This window comes from Mastigoproctus giganteus, chromosome 9 (genome assembly GCF_048544385.1).
Source record: "Mastigoproctus giganteus isolate SK-2022 chromosome 9, ASM4854438v1, whole genome shotgun sequence".
In the NCBI taxonomy this organism is placed as follows: domain Eukaryota; kingdom Metazoa; phylum Arthropoda; class Arachnida; order Uropygi; family Thelyphonidae; genus Mastigoproctus; species Mastigoproctus giganteus.
This window is the reverse complement of record NC_143583.1, coordinates 173,686,394-173,699,191: the sequence shown is the minus strand read 5'-3', so window position 1 is coordinate 173,699,191 and position 12,798 is coordinate 173,686,394. Positions and strand designations below refer to the sequence as shown.

Genomic DNA, 12,798 nt, shown 5'->3' with positions numbered 1-12,798 from the left:
CAAACATTAACTTTAGAATTTTAACTCAACAGAGGGCCTGCTGCTGACTCAATTCCACAATTGCCAACTTTTGACTTTCAAAAAACTAGAAATCAGGCATTTGTAAACAGGAGAAAGACATGAGGTTTCTGTAAAATCCATACTGAACTAGAAATTAAATTTCACTAACAACATACACGTTTTATATTAAAATATACACACAGAATTGTTTACCATACTTTACCATATTGTTTACCATACTGTATTGTAAACTTTACCATACTGTATGTATGTTTTCAAACATTAGCTTACTTAGGATTTTTCTGTCTGTGGATTTCTGTTTGGATGTTCTCTTACACATCAACTGATTTTGACTGCTTTAAGACAGATACTATTGTAAACACTTCTCTTTTTCAGAAATGCTGAGTCAAAGAAGTGCTGAGTAATAGCCCTGCTATCTAGACTTGGCTGTCAAGAGCATTTCCAAAGCTTTGCCAGAAAGATAACATGCAAACTCAGATTCTGTTTTTCTCACTTAGCTGAATATTCCCGCAAACTCAGTGCTGCTATGAGAAATTATTAAAATTCCAAGCATGAAGTGGGATGATTTGTTTATATATCAAGCTTCCTTGTTCACTTCCGTTCCCCAACCAAGGATCACTGTGCTACTTTCTTCTTTCACAATAGTGTCCAGTAGGTCCTCACACTGAAACTAAGCATAATGATGCTGAAAAACATTTACTGCTCCATCTATTTTTTTTAACATCTTTAATGACACACAAAAGTAGTGGAAACTTGTCTACAAAAAATTTCAAATTTGAAAATGATGCACTGCCAATTGATAAAATCAATGGGAACCTGTGCACCATGTAGTCATATGTAGCAATAAAATAGTTCATTGCTGAAAAAGAATAAAATCTTCTCCTCTTACTTTAGAGTTGCCACAGCCTTGGCAGTAGAAATGCCCATGACTAAGTCGTAATCATCATTCTGGTTTTGTCTATTATGGTAACTGACTTCCAAAATGGAAGTGGAAGATTAAAACTGTTGGTATAACATTGTATGACCATCTCACTGGATACTATGACACAACACAAGAACTGTATGCAAAAAATAACTCTGACATCATGTACTTAGATTTCATAAAAGCTTTTGATACCATTCCATATAAAAGACTGCTGTACAAATTAGAGCAGCGTGACAGTGTGGAGAAAGTTATATTAGTCGTGTATGGCATGTTATGTATGATATCATCATCACTATGAAATGCTGTCTATTTTTTCTTTTTTTTTCTATGCGCTACACACTGTCATTCTGTTTATTTATTTACAAATGTCTGATTACACAATGTTTCCTGCCACTTTCTTTGGCATCTTACTGAAAGTCATTGTTATTAGCTTTGCACCACACAAATACTATTAAATGATTGCACATAACAGAGAATGATATAAACCTGCATTTCTATTTTGAAATGTAGACTATCACAGAACACCTGATGGCCAACTGCTCAACAAAAATAAGTAGAAAAATTTTTAAAATTTTAAACAAATCCCAATTTTAACATACTTTTATATAATTTTTTTTTTTTTGCAAAATGATGGAGAAACTCTTTCTCACCAATTATATTATGCTGGCAAGACAGCGAAGGGTGAAATCAAATAAAAAAGATAGATTCTTCATCGTAACTTGAGAGAGTTGACAACGATGCAGTTCACCCCCTAAATTTAAATATTGAGATCAAAAAGTTTGAGGACTGAACTTTTTTTTGGTAGTTGTTGGTGCATAGGCTTTTGTGGCCATAATGCACCTCCCAAGGTTTTTGCAGTGCTTTGATCCAAGCCCGAGGTGGGAATCGAACTCGCGACCTTTGGGTTGCCAGGGAGGCACTTTACCCACCCGGCTAGCCCGGTCGGCAAGGAGTGAACTGATATTTGGGAAATTAGCATTAGCAGAGGCATATGATGCAAGAAAGCAAACTTATACAGTATCAGCAAAAAAAAAAAAAAAAAAATCCCATTTCACACATCCATTTGCTCTAAAAGCTTGTCTGAACAGACGCGATAGAAGGGAGCATATGATGAGAACTTGTCAATCAGTTTGGCCCTGGAGAAATTTTTCAAGGCTCATGGAGTAGAATTTTTTACAGCATGGTCTGTGCTTGTTAACAGGAGAGACTGCTTCTGACGGATGGGATACAGTTAAATAGAAAAGGAGCAAGAATATTTGCTAGTGCTACTGAGGCAGTGTTAGGTAGGGTGAGAAAACTGCTACCTGGGGGGGAATACACAGACTAACAGATTAACAAAAGCCACAGGCAGAGGTGAAAGCGATTCTTGCATTGCCTCTATTGGAATGAACAGCAGCCTTGGAAGAAAGGTACTGTGGGTTTCAAGTGCCTAGTCTTGTTTCATGATGACTCCCAGCATCTCCCAGTACCAGTAGGAACAGGTTGTTGTTGTTTGTTATTTTAGTTTTTAGGAGCATTAACAACTAAGGCCATATTGCTCCGAGAATATGCGGTGGTCATTCCCTGACCTTTCCACGTCCTCCGTATTTGGTGGACGGGCTCGAACCCCGGTCTAATCAAGAAGCGTGTGCTAAGTACTGCTGCTCCTTCCCACTTGGCTATGGAGGTGCCCGTAGGAACAGGTACAAGTTTTTTTTTTTTTTTTTTTTTTTTATGTGAACCCCAAACACGAGAGATATTAGGACCTATTGTACTTAGTACCGTGCTTGGGTTTGAGGTTAAGAAGACGAAAGAAGATATTTGTTGACATTGGACTTGAACTTCTGTAGATTGTAATTTTCAGGAAATACGTATGAAGGAAGGTTGTTCCAGAAAACGGCAGTTGAATGAATAAATGAGGAAGATGAAAAGTTGGTTCTGTGGGTTTGAAGTTGGACAGTAAATGGATGTTGGCTGGTGGCGGCACGTGTTCGGACTGTTTTGAAAGAGAGAGCAGGAATTATAGAAGCCAATTCAGAAGAACAGTGCCCATGGAAGTATCTGTAGAAGAGGCATGCAGCAGAAACAGTGCGTCTATGAGAAAGCGGGTGGAGAGACTCTGTTAGAGATGAATCATTAATTAACCTAACTGCCCTCTTCTGAATGGAATCAAGAAGCCGGAGAGAGGTTTTGGGGGCACCACCCCAGATATGGGAACAATATTCCATGGCAGGGCGAATTTGCGATTTATACAGAGTGAGCAGCTGTTTGGAAGAAAAGTAATGCCGAGAGCGAAAGAGAAAACCAAGTTTTTTAGATGCAGAGGAAGCAATATTTGTAATGTGCTTGTGCCAAGAGAGATTAGAAGTCAGGGTAATCCCCAAAAGAGATATATCATTTTGCCTAGAAATCGGAGTGTCACTAAAGATAAGCATAGGAGTAGAAGAATCCTTTTTGCGAGATATAAGACAAGACTGAGTTTTAGAAGGGTTGAAATCAACTAAGTTGTCTTTGCCCCACTGGAGAATTACCTGAAGATCGGCATTTAAGGAATTGGTAGCAGATTTTCGAGAAGTTGAAGCTGATTGAGCAGGACAAGGTTTCTCAAAATGGAAATTTGAATGCAATGTGCTATCATCAGCAAAACTATGGATAGGATTTCCAGTCAATGGAAGAAGGTCATTGAAATACAAGAGGAAAAGAGTGGGGGAAAGAACTGAACCCTGGGGGACACCGGCATTAGTAGAGAAGTTAGAAGACAGAGAGCCATCTACCATCACCCTCAGTGAGCGATCAGAGAGAAAACTGGATAACCAATTACTAAAAACAGTTGGCAAACCATAAGATGGAAGCTTGTTTAGAAGACCTTTATGCCAAACACGATCAAAAGCCTTTGAGATGTCAAGAGCAACTACTTGTGTTTCACCGAACCTTTCCATTGAATTAGTCCATAAATGGGTAACATAAGCCAGAATATCTCCAGTGGATCGACACTGACGGAATCCATACTGGTGATCGTTGATCAGACGGAAGGTTTCTAGGTAGTTTAAGAGTTGGCGGTTAATTGATTTCTCCATTACTTTAGAAAGAGTAGAAGTAATTGCAATGGGACGATAATTGGATGGGAGGGATTTGTCACCCTTTTTAGGAACTGGCTGGATATGAGCAAATTTCCAAGCAGAAGGAAAAACACCTTTGGAATAAGAAAGTGAAAAAAGGCGGCAAAGAATAGGAGTAAGTTCAGGAGCACAGGTTTTGAGAACAAGTGGAGAAATACCATCAGGACCTGGAGCTTTCGTAGCATCAAGATTCATCAAAATCCTTCTGATATCCTTTTGACGGAAGACCACAGGAGGCATTGAATGGAGCGTGTTGGGAATGGTGGGAGGTGTTTTACCAAGATCATTAATACATGAGCTGGAAGAAAAATGGGATGCTAGAAGGTCAGCTTTATCCTTGGCTGAAGTGGCAACAGAACCATCTGGTTTGGACAGAGGTGGGAGTAAAGATGGGCAAAAGTTGTGCCCAATAGCTTTGGCAAGAGACCAGAATGCTCGGCTACCATTAGGGCAAGAAGCAAGTTTTCTACTCTTAGCCTGTTCAAACTCTAGTTTGGACTGGTTAATAACTGCTTTACAACTGTTGCGAGCTTTGGTGTAGGCAGAAAATGAAATTGAAGAATTAGAAACAAGCCAATTACGATATGCAACATTCTTCTCTTGGACAGCCTTAGCACATTTATTGGAAAACCAAGGTTTAGATAAAGGACGAGATTTTAAAGTGGAGTGTGGGATAAAGGATTCCATTCCTGCAAGAATAATTTCACTGACACGATCTGAGCAAACGTTGACATCAGAAGTTTTGAAACAGTAATCCGACCAAGGAAAAGAAGAAAAGAAGTCTCGCAGGTCATCCCATTTTGCATTCTTGTAATGCCAAACAACACGTGGTTGGGAATAGCCATGAGATAAAGGTTCCATTGGAGAAGAGACAATCACCAAGTTGTGATCTGAAGTGCCTAAAGGACCTCTCACTTCGACCGTGTACTTAGAAGGGTTGTTTGTGAGAAAAAGATCAAGCGTATTGGCTGTATGATTAGGATTGTCCGGTATTCTTGTAGGTAAATGAACAATCTGTGCTAGGTCATTAGTAATTGCAAAAGCCTCAGCATCTCGACCTGCTGGGTCGGTGTGACTAGAAAACGGAAGCCAGCTGGAGTTGTGAACATTAAAATCACCAAGGAAAATTACTTCGCTGTTAGGAAAGTTGGACTGGAGAAAGTCAAGTTGCAAAGAGAGGAAGTCAAAGAGCTCCAAGTGATTAGTGGAGTTGGGAGAACGGTAGAGACAACAGATGAATTTGACACAATGAGGTAGAGAGATTTTAAGCCAGAGAAGATCAAAGAGAGGAGATTCCAAATTGCCAAGTCTCTGACAGGGAATATCAGAACGGACATATGCACAAGTACCACCTTTGAGGCGAAAGGAATCATACAGCGAATAATTTGGGCATCTGAGATGAGCAGTAGATGAATCAACCGATAACTGAGATTCTGTCAGAAAAAGTACATGGGGTTTGGCAGACTGCAAGTGGAAATGGACATCGTTGAGATTAGAATTGAGACCACGTATATTTGTGAAATGAATTAGGAAGTCCTTGGGAGGTTTAGATCTTTTCGCAGATAAGCTTGCTCTATTAGTTTGACAATTCATGGTGTATTCAATAGTAAGGAAAAGTAGGTGGGACATGCTGTATGAAGTAATGAAATTTTTGGATATGGCGTACATGTGGTAAGAATATACCCAGATCCTTGACATAACGTGGCCTCGACAATGCTCCCCGCATACACACTACTCGGACTCCCTCCAGTCACTATCTGGCAGAGTAGAGGCAGCAAGATTATACACTAGCTGATCCGGAAGCTTCCTAGAGAGTTACCAATAGGTTCAGTCCGGTGTACTAACTAGCGGCCGGCCTTCGAACACCGTTTTAGAGCTGTACCCTCGAAATGTAAGGAATATTGGATCTCGCCACGACGTTCATCATAACCTCAAAAGTCATCAATCATACTGCATGATGGAAGAGATAGGGAAAGGTTGACCGGAACTTAGCTCTAGAGACTAAACATGGGTTCCACCATTTCAAGCCTCCAATAAGCAAAGTGGTGGTATTTCACCGGTTGATGAGTCATCAACCGGTGAACATAGAGGGAACAACTGGTAACATAGAGGGGCGGCGTTCCTCCATGTGGTGTGGGCGCCACACCTCGACCCCTGCTTACGTTGGTTCACACCTGGGTGGTCACCCACCATGTACTTGTGCATGGAGGTTATACCCAGGATTACTAACAGTCCCACCATCGTGAAGGTGCAAGCAGAGGATTTGGCTGTCACAGACCGTCCGGACTTCGCCGAAATTGGGTCCACTTGACTTGAGTGTCACCCGAATATCAGTTTCATCAGCGTTTTAGACTCCCAGATAGCAAGTATAGCTTGTCTGGCATATCTGAGAGAATGTCTGTGACAACCTCAAGGACCAAGTGAATGTCTGTGACCAAGAGAATGTCTGTGACAACCTCATGCAAGTGTACATGCAAGTACACTTGCATGTACACCAATGCTAGGAGGAGAGTAAATACATTTGATAAATTTGAAGTGCTAGTCAAGACATCAAATGTTGATAATGCTGGGATTTCAGAGACAAGGTATCACTCAGATATAAGGGATGCAGAATATGAATACGGGGAGTATTAGCATTAGTAGAGGCACATCATGCAGCTTATACAGCATCAGACAAAAAAAAAAAATCCCTTCTTATTTCACATATCCATTGGCTCCAAAACTTTGTCTAGTTCTCTCTTGAATTTATTTAAACTATTAACTTCCACAAAGACAGACAGAAGTTTGTTCCAGCAATCAACTACCCATTGGGTAAAGACAAATTTCCACACTTCTATTCTATAACTGTCCTTCCTCAATTTGAATTTATGCCCTCTCAGGTTTGTAATCTGAGCAAGAAGAAATATCTCATCAGCAATGAGCCTGCTCAGCCCATTCAAGGCCTTATACACTTCAATCAATCACCTCGCAGGTGCCTAGTCTCCAGATGATGGAGACTAGGCACATCATCATCATCATGTAATCACTGTAGAAATGTTTTGTAGTATTCCTAGGTCACTGTTCATGTGGGACAAATTCATAATGAAATGAACAATGCCCTGTGCAAACCAAAAAATATGATAAGCATGAGCTTCACATTTGATTGAGATTGTCTTTTTTTTGTGTGTGAGATAAGACAGTCTTCAATGAGATGACTGGACCTTTGTTTTTGGCTCATAGCCATACAGTAATGATGGAAGAAACAAACTGTGGGTTAGCAGCAGCACACTGACAAAGTTTCTGACTTCATGCAAGAACTTGCTGCTCTCTATATTCATACAAATACAGTGGACCCCTGCTTTATGATATTAATCCCCTCCAGAGACACCATCACATCGTGAAAAAATATCATAATGTGAACCCAGTAACGCATTGTTTTTTGGTAATTCGCTCCAAGATCTTGGAAGTTGAAACTTCGCATTATAACTAAGCTATTTATCTCTCTAAAAGGTGATTTTTATAATGGAACTTGCATATATTGATTAAAGCTAATATATTCATAAAAGCACAACACAAAAAATCGCTTCAACTAAAGGATGAAAAAACAAAACACACGGTCAACACATTTACAAATATTGCTTTTGGCTGAGAGGAAGGACCATGAGGTCTGGTCAGAGACAATCGTAAGCCCATTGTAAAGTGAATAAGTAGGCACCTGTGAACATGATCACTATTTAGTAGAATCAGCCCTTTATAGACAAATATAGACATTTGTCATATTTCAAAAAACAAATTAAAATCATTAAAATGCACTACACGTTCATCGTTAACCAACGTTCGGTTATAAGAATCAATTTTGAATGCCTTTGTAATATTTTTCTAAAGCACATTTGTGGGGGTCACTACCATAAAACAATAAAAACAATTTACAGTTTCCAGTTTATTGGGTGTTCCTGTTAGTGCAATTATAACGTTACTATCATTCTATTATAAATGGGTAGTAAACTCACTCTTACCGCATTTGTGAAAATATCGATTGCTGGAATTCTGAGGGTTTTTACTTTATTATGGTGAAATGTGTTTCCCCTTCCATGAAATCTTCGATCATATAAAAAACATAATAAATTTTCAGAATCTTTTCTTCGTTCCTATTTTTTAAGAAAACTTTGTAAACTTGTTACTCTGTATCTCACTTTCATGTATTGTGTTAGTTGCAATTTGTGCATGCCATGTTCTTTATTACTGATTGCTTATTTTTTTTACTGTTTTTTTTTTTTTTGGTTAAAATTTAAAAAAGAAGTCAGTGAACAAAAATATCAATTAATTAGTATGTACCTATTACAGTATTAACTAAGCTATGTACGTTAGCATAAATTTATTTTTATTTTGTTAACCTGTGGAAAATATTCTTTCAATTTTCACTTTATATCTTTACTTTTATAGCCTGTGGATAATATTCCTCTTATTTTTGCTTATTAGAACTGCTGTTTAATAAAATTAAAATTCAATTCACCAACACAATCACAATGACCGCTGCTTACTACATATCGCATAGTGAACAGAATTTTATTATGGAGAGTCCATCATAAAGTGATCTGATTGTACAGTGAACCAATCATAAAGCAGGGGTTCACTGTATGCCTCACATCCTTACTGATCATCAGTGAGAATGCAAAACACAAACTTGGCTGAAACGTATTGCATTTCCAAATTTTGTGTTAAATTTGACTAATATGTCCCATAAGAAATATCAATTTCACTAACAACTTTGTGTATAACAAAACACTAATCACTCCTAATCAGAACACATACATGAGCACCTGAATTAGCATTAGTAATGTTTTTCTATGAAGGTGTAATGGGGCATCACACCTTCATAGAAAAACATTACTATGAAGGTGTAATGGGGCATCATGTGCTTCTATATAAAGACTTTGGACTGGGAAGTCCAGAAAGCTCCCACAGTAGTCCTCAGAGCATTGTGCTGGACGACATTTAGCTGTGTAAAGTACTGCTCCTGAGAGAGTCACATACTTTAATCAGCTCCCCATGACATGGATGACACTGATCGAAGTATATTCAAATATTTTAGAATGGAAATTCATAAAAAGGTAATGTAAGCTTAAAAATTTTATCTTGCTATCTAATATCAGCCCAAGAAATTTTATGGTATTAACAAGTGGGATTGGAGTATTGTTTACTTGTAGTCAGGATCAGGGTGCAGAGCCTATCGCTTGCAAAAGGAAATGGTGGCAAATTTCTTTTCTGATAGTAAACACCCATTATATGAGGTCCAAGATTCAATTTTGGTTATGGTGGGTTGAAGCTGCTGGTCAATGGTGTTCATACTTTGAGACTAACAGGAAATGGTAAGGTCATCCATATACATGTAAGCTTCAACAGTTTTTGGGATATATTGTGTCATTTTGCTAACTCGAATTACGAATAAACTCATACTTAGTATCAATCCCTGTGGGACTCTTTCCTCCTGAATGTGAGATATAGACAGTTTGTTTTGATGTTGGACTTGAAAAGAATGCAGGTGCAGGAAATTTTGAATTATTTCAGGCAAATGGCCCTTAATGGATGGTAAAGATTCGTAATACCATGATGTCAAGTAGTGTCCAATGCTGTTTCAATATCTAAGTTGATAGTATGACCAGATGCTGTTTCATGACAAAGGCATTGGATATATGAGATTCAGCTTTTATGAGTATGTCAGAGTTGATCTGTTTTTCCGAAAGCCATACTGATGATCTATCAGGAGATTGTTAGTTAGTTAGTTAGTTATTTGGTTTTTAGGAGCATTAGCAACTAAGGCCATATTGCTCCGGGATATGCGGTGGTCATTCCCTGACCTTTCCGCATCCTCCGTATTTGGTGGTGACAGGCTCAAACCCCGGTCTAATCAAGAAGCGTGTGCTACGCACTGCTGCTCCTTCCCACCTGGCTACAGAGGCGCCTCAGGAGATTGTGTGATTCTAGAATCCATGTAAGCCTCGTATGGACCATCCTTTCAAAAATTTTACCTCACACAGCTCGTAAGAGATATTAGCCTAAAATTTTGAACCAAGGAATGGTCTTTGCCTGGTTTTGACAAGGCTATAATGAAAGAATGGCACCAGGAAGAAGGATACGCATTTTCAGAGAAGATCTGATTATAATCGTTCTCTACAATCTCTGCTAGTTGCTAGTGCACTAACAGAGATTGTAGAGAATGATTCTGCTAGTGCAGAATTTCCCAAACTGGGGTCCGTGAATCCCTGGAAGTCCGTAGACCAGTTTCAGAAGGTCTGCGAAATGGACCCTTCTGGAACCGGTCAAATTATTTGTTCTATGTATAGCAAATTGATGATAAAGTTATAAAATAAGAATAAAATTGAATTGATTTAAAAACAAACTTTGAATTTTCTTTTCAGAAAACCCAGTGTTCATAAATATATATATACACACACAGAAACATGCATATATCGTCCGCAAACATTTTTTGACTTTTCAAGGAGTCCATAAACTTTTCTGAGATTTTTGAAGGGGGTCCATAGAGCTCAGTAGTTTAGGAACCACTAGTGCATTGACAACTTCTTCAGGAGCAGACTCATCTTTCCCTCTCCAGTGAAGAGGACGGTTGAAGGAATTTGTCTTAGTGATAGTTAAAGCAAAGGCAATCCACAAATCATGTTTCACTTTCTGTCTAATTTGCCTTGCTTTACCTTTAAGTTTTTTATAAGCAATTAGATCACTAGTAGTAGGATACGTGTGGAAATTATTCCAAGAACAGCTTTTCTCCTGTTTGGTATTAAGGCTATCTATATTCCACCAGTGATTTCAGTGAATGTGACCTGTTTTGGATTTTGGAATGAAAGTATTAGCTGCAGGATCTGATTGGTTATGTAAGTAGTTACATCATCAACAGATCATTGCTGAACATAAGCTCTGTCTAAAAGGATTTCAGCACAATAGCCATCAAAGTTTGCTTTTTTAAATGGCCAAGTGGATTGTTGATCAGGATATGGAGTAACCCCTGTTTTTAATGAGCAAATATTGGAAAGGGATCACTGTTAAGAGGGTCATTCAATACCAACTATATCATAACTGGAAAGATGGATGGCAAACAAATTGACAAGTCAATAATTGCAGAAGTTGATAATGCAGGTAAGTGGATATAGGTGGGATGGGAGATTCAGAGTTTAGTAAATTAGGTTCATTGTTATTAAAAAAATTCTTAAATCAATTTGCTTGTTGTGTCCACTGTAGTGGACCCCCACACACAATGGATGGTGGCCATTAAACTCACAGCAGAAGAGACAAAAACTGGGGATGGAAGTTGTGTAATGTGATTGTCTAGTTAGTTTATTAGTATTAGTAGCGCCAAATGATGCAAGAAAGCAAGCTTATAAAGCATTAGCCAAAAAAAAAAAAAAAACCCTATACACTTCACCCATCCATACCCTCCAAGAATTTGTCTTGTTCTTCTTTGAATTTATTGAAACCACCTGCTAGATGAAGGCAAATTTCTGCACCTCTATCCTGCAACTATCCTTCCTCAATTTGAATTTATGTTACCTTGTGTGTAGTCTCAGCAAGAAGAATGCATTCAACATTTAACTTACTCAATCCATTCAAGGCTTTAAACACCTCAATCAGATCTTCCTGAAGGTGCCTCATTTCCAGATGCTGCAATTTGCAGAACTGAAGCCTTTCATGGTAAGAGCACTCCTTTTCTTCCCTTCACCTATCTGGTTGCCCTCCTCTGCACCTCTTCCAGCAGATCTAAATCCTTCCTAAAGTAAAGCTTCCAGACCTATATACAATACTGATGATGTGGCCTAACACTGGCCTTGTAAATTGTAGCAGGGATAAGGAGGTGGGATAACCACCTCCTTATCCTTGCTAGCAAAATTTCTGTATATCATTGACAAAAACCCCATGAGCTGTCCAGCCAGTATGTCTGCACTGCTCAGAGAACTTTATATGACTGCACAAATATGGGAGTAATTATGTGGTCTTTTTCATTTTCCATTATACTCTGAGTGTAGTACCACACAATTGGTATGTTAATCTGGGATTATACTACCTATATGCAGTACCTTGCATTTTTCAATGTTAAACTTCAACTGCCATTTCTCAGCCCATCAGAGTGTATCACCCTGATTACTGTCATTAACTGCCCTGCCCTGCCAACCTTTGTATCATCATCTGTAAACTTACACATTAAGCCTGATACACCTTCATCAATATCATTAATAAATATTAAAAGCAATGATTGGTAAACCCTGGGGGGGAATCCACTGATAAAATTAGTCCATGAAGAGCAGTGCCAATTGATAATCTTTCTCTGTCTTCTTTCACTTACCATCCCTTTATCCATAGCAGCAACTTGCCCTTATCACTGAAGTAACTTACCCTATTTAACTTAAGATGCACTCGCTCTTTGAAGAAAGTGAAAGTTAAGGTTCTAACATTAGCAATGATAAGAGTGATAGCATAGTTTTACAATTCTACAAGTATATTAATCCACTAATTACATTAGTCCACAAAGAGCAGTGCCATTGATAACCACTTTCTGTCTTCTCCCACTCATTTAGAAATGGTGGAATGCAAATGGAAACAAGTGTAACTGGAGTATCAACTGCAATACAAGCTGTCACAGTTTCTAGGTTGTTGTTGTTGTTGTGTTTAACGACACATAGGCTGCTAGGGCCATATTGTGTCTTTCTAATAGTAGATATAACTATATTTTATGATATATTCCTATACGATTTAGGAAAATAAATA

General features: G+C 38.5%; 1 protein-coding gene across 5 annotated transcripts in view; it reads right to left on the bottom strand.

Moving 5' to 3' along the window:
* The window catches only part of Adck5 (aarF domain containing kinase 5), a 322,035-nt gene that overhangs the window by 198,997 nt on the left and 110,240 nt on the right, over positions 1 to 12,798 (bottom strand). The gene's annotated exons all lie outside the window — the stretch shown is intronic.